Genomic DNA, 4,970 nt, shown 5'->3' with positions numbered 1-4,970 from the left:
CCCAAAATTCAATGAAGAAACACATTGAAGGGCCAAGGACAAGTTTCTGGTCCATAATTATTTTGGGGGAAATCCTTGGTTGGTCTAAAGCAGCTCCAAAGGTAAAGTAGCTCCTGCTGGACACTGGGAGGGATCTGATGAACATATAAGCACAAAGGGGGCCATTAGTGAAACTTACAGAGTGCTTCAGACTATTTACAAGAAACTAAAAATCCTGGCAGTTCTTCTGTGAGTTCATCATGCTTTATTCATGGATGTGAATTTATAAACTGGTTTGCTATGGATTTTCTATTACTTCTAGTGAAGGCACATTTTCTTCTCTCCTGAATCCTCTTATGGGCAGTTCCTTCTGTTCTGGTGAATGCGTTAGGAGCAGCTTTCTGAAAAGGGAATCTATCATTTGCCTGTGTGAGATGTCCAAGGAAGTGTAGAGCTCCATTCACAAAATCAAGACCAGCCCTGGTTAGTAATGGTACCAAGAGATGCTTGAGCCAGTCTTTAGTTTCACACACTCAACACGTTTTAATTAAATTAAATTTATTAAATTAAAAAATTATTAAATTAAGTTCCCAATGGATTGTATGTCCAGATGTGGCCTTCAGCTAAAGTGCGAGGGTGACAAGGTTTGACTGCATCCCCATTCTATGTACTCTTTCAATCTGCAATCAATTGACCAACTAGTATTTACTAAGCCACCTAGGAGGTGCCAGTCTCCATCCTAGGTGTGAAGGATGAAAAAAAGTTAAAATATCACTGTCCATAGGGAGCTTCCAATCTAGCCATCCTGGAAAATAACATATTTTTGGTGTTCATTTTAAGTTGTGTCTGACTGTGATCCCATTTGGTGTTCTCTTGGCAGATTTTGGAAGGGTTTGCCATTGCCTTCAACAACTTATTTCACAGATGAGGAAACTGAGGCAAATGGGGTTAAGTGACTTGCCCTGGATCACAGAGCTAGTAAGAGTCATATTTGAACTCAAGAAGACCAGTCTTCCTAATTATAGATCCAGTGCTCTAGCTACCATAGAAAACTACTATGGGGAAGGGGGTGAAAAATCTTTCTACCTCTCTTCTTACATTCAGATCAGCACTTACTCTTAGACTTGGGTCTTAACAGAGTTGTGTAAGGGCACTCAGAGGCTCAGTGACTTGCCCAGGGTTACCCAGGGATTAGTGTCAGACTTAGAATGTGACCTCAGGTCCTTCCACTTTCAAGTCCATCATGCCATGCTTCCTCCTTACCTTATCAGAGTCCAAACTAAAAACCTGGCTATGAGACAACCCAGGACCAAACAGAAACTGGCTTCTTTGATCATCGGGCCAAGCTGGTCAACATACAGGCTACTTGTTGACCTTTCCTAAGAGTATTTGACAAAACTCACTGTAAAAGGACAAAGGAGTTCTCTCTATATATCTGGGCAAGTGGGTGCTTACAGATGAAGAGGTTGAAATCCCTATTGCTGGATATACAAGATAATTCTGCTGGTAAGAATGATTGATGGAGATTTCTCCATTTTCTTACCTCTAGATCTCTAGGGAATGTATTTATTACTAGCATTTATTAAAGGAAAAGTATTATACTTGACTGATGGGGTCAGAAGAGCTATTTATCCACTCTAGCCTGTAATTCCACAGAAGTGTATATGGATACCTCCACTGAGTTATTTCACATTATAAATGCTGTTTGAATCAAGGTGCTGTTGGTACCAATGGACTGGTTACTATAACCAGTCCCTAGGGTCAAATCAGTCGCACAGACTGGGTTGCAGACATTGACTCTCATAGGCAAACTCCTACAACCCCTTGAACTTTTTCAGATGAACAGATTATTGTCTAGCCCCGTCTCCCACTTTTTGTGCCCGGGGTGCCCACTTTCTGAAGCAGGTTGCATTTATTCTCCATTCACTTTCACCTTGACAGAAAACAGCAGCTGCACAATAATTGGGAAATAGATAAAGAATGACTAATGGATTCAATGGAATGTTACTACATGATAAGAAATGGCAAATAGGAATTCAGTCAAAAAGGATAATATGAACTGATACAAAATCAAGTGAGAAAATAACAACCATGTAAATAGCCAAAACAAAACAAAAATGAAGCGATTCAAAGTCACTGTAACTACCGAACTGGACAAATGGGAGAATGTACCTCCTTCCCTTCTCGGCACAGTTTGGAGGCTATGGATTTGAAGTATTCAATGGAATATGGGACTTCATTGGCATGTTGATTATTTTTTTCTGAACTGCTTCTATCTCGTCCTTTTAAGAAATCCTTTCTTAGAAGAGTTGGTTCTCCTGGAGGGAGATTATACTGGGAAAGGAAGGCGATATAAAAACAAGTTATCAATAGGATTTCTTAATCATATGAATAGTTTCAGGCCAATGCTCAAGCCTGTCAAGGAATTTTTGGATCCCGACTTTGTCATTCTCAACAACTTAACTTTCTCCAAGCTTTTTCCATCTGCCAAATTGATCGACATGGTGCTTACTTTGGCTATATCTATACTAAAATTGGAATGATATAGAGAAGACTAGTATTGCCTCTCCTGAAGGATGACAAATGCATTAGGAACTACTCCACCATTTTAAGGCATTCACAAGATATGTATAAATTTAACTACTCTTTACAGGAATAAAGGAACATTTCAGTTAACTCTGGAAAGATGTGTTGCTTGTTGTTAAGCTGTGACAATATACAGTGATGGGGCAATAGTGACCACCACTGGAACCCGGTCAAGTTTGGACTCTTGTCCTCTGCATGTTCTTGAAGTTTATCAATTCAGCCAGGTGAATTGGGGAAGTGTAGCCCCTCCCTTACCCCTCACAGGAGGCTGATGGGAGTGGGAAGCTACTTGCCACAGGCTGATTTGAGAGAAGAGTGGGGTCACTTCTTTTTAAAACCCACTAAATGGGCCATTCATTGTCCTGGTTTATTGGTCAATACTCTTGGATACTGTTTTGATGCAGCTTTCCCCCTCCTTCTGTTGTCACACCAAGAGACCACTCCTTCCCCCAGGATTTTCTGCATCATTCCAAAGTACCAAACCCTTAAATCTCAAGGTGCATGTTTCCATGGAAGTGTCTGGGATGCAGGCTCAGGAGAACATGGGGTGTTCTCCATTCTATCCCATACTACAATATTCAAGATGATGGTATCATCTCAACTGATTTCCAGAAATAGTGCTTTTCCACTCAAATAGCCAAGCGGATACCAGAAAGAACTTACTAAAATAATCACATAATTCATTTGGAGGAATAAAAGGTCTATAATGATGATGATGATGATGATGATGATGATGATGATGATGATGATGATGATGAAAACAACTTAGAAAAAATGGGGGTGTATAAGATGGAAGGAAGCAAAGCATTACCAGACTTAAACTTATACAGAAAGGATCATTTAAACTATTTGGTACTGCTTAAAAACAATGGAAAAGTCCATCAACAGAACAGATGAGGTTAGTGAGAATAAGAACTCAAAAACAGAAGCCAGGTGTTAAAGAAACCCAAGAATATGAATTAGCAGAGGAGAGAACCTGAGACGATTAAGTCAAGGTCTAGTAGGAAACCAGCTGCTGAGCAAGGGCCTGAACGTGGGTCCTGTGGCCACATTCAGTATCTCACTGGCCCACTAAGGTCACTTTGGCTAAAATGGCCAGGCCTCAAATCAGACACCACAATACAAATATTGTGTTGCATGATATGAAAACTTTGCTCTGCTTCAGAACTTGGATCTGTTTCTGAGATGAACCATTAAGGAAGAAGAATTCTGACAATCAATAAAGCTCAGAGTTGGAGGGTGACACCTCAGAGGCTGTCTTGACTCACCAGTACTTGAATAAGAATTCTCTCAACAGCTACCCAGACCAACCTTTTTCCAGCCTTCACTGGAAAATAAAAGTATGCAGGTTTTATTACTTGAAGGGGTCACAGAAACAAGCTAGTACAGTCACCTAATTTTATAGATGAGGAAACTGAGACCCAGAGAGCAAAGGGGGTGTAAAAATTAAATTTGTCTCTAGTAATAGAAATATTATATTTTATGAGGTTTATTAAAGATTGTTAGAAATCAAGGAATAAGAAAATACAAAATAAGAAAACCACATACCTAGGGCTGATTAGCACATTCAAAGCTTACTTACTACATCTTGCAAATGCTGAGCTGAATGAGCGAGAGCATAGAAGAGGCAGAGGTAGATGTTACCTCCAGTTAAATACTCATTGTGATCTCGTCCAGGTGGAGACTCATGTGAGATTATAGGGAATTCTGGGAAATGCCAAGGACTTCTGGGGATTGAAGTATAGGGTTCAAATCTCCATTTTAGAGGGGTTTTCCCAAGGTTACACAGATAGCTTCTAAACCAATGAACCTATGATCAAAATTCAAAAGACAAGGCTCTTTCAAATCCTTCATTGTGGTTTAGTCTTTTGCTTGGTCACATCTTACTGAGCATGACCCCACTTGGGATTACTTTACAAGAGATACTAGAGAGTTCTACCATTTCTTTCTCTAGCTCATTTTACAGATGAGGAAGCTGAATAAAACAAGGTTAAGTGACTTGCTAAAGCTTCAACAGCTAGTAACTGTTTGAAGCCTTATTTGAACTCAGCATGTCCAGTATTCCTGACTCCAGATGGGTACTCCACCATGATGCCATCAGATCCTCCATACCATTTCTCCATACCCAATGAATGCACTCATCCTCCTAGATGCTCTTGGTATTCTCTGTAAACATTTAATTGACCCTTGAGTGATAACTAGATAGTACAGTAGATAGAGTGCTAATTCTGCAGTGCAAAGGTCTTAGATTCAAATCTGGCCTCAGACACTTCCTAACTATGTGACCTTGGGTAAGTCACTTAACTCCAAGTGCCTATCCCTAACCTTTCTTTTGTCTTTGTATTAATTCTTTTTTAATGGCCACTGCCTTCTGTATGCTCTTCATTTTCCCTCCCTTTCCCTAT

At 40.0% G+C, this 4,970-nt stretch overlaps 1 non-coding gene across 1 annotated transcript; it reads left to right on the top strand.

Moving 5' to 3' along the window:
* Positions 1-2,485: 2,485 nt before the first annotated feature.
* LOC130456668 (U6 spliceosomal RNA) lies at positions 2,486-2,589 on the top strand. The gene has a single exon (XR_008915729.1). It is a non-coding gene; the product is annotated as a U6 spliceosomal RNA (small nuclear RNA).
* The last annotated feature ends 2,381 nt before the right edge of the window (positions 2,590-4,970 follow it).

Source organism: Monodelphis domestica, chromosome 1, assembly GCF_027887165.1.
Source record: "Monodelphis domestica isolate mMonDom1 chromosome 1, mMonDom1.pri, whole genome shotgun sequence".
NCBI lineage: Eukaryota > Metazoa > Chordata > Mammalia > Didelphimorphia > Didelphidae > Monodelphis > Monodelphis domestica.
This window is presented reverse-complemented; position numbering and strand designations above follow the sequence as displayed.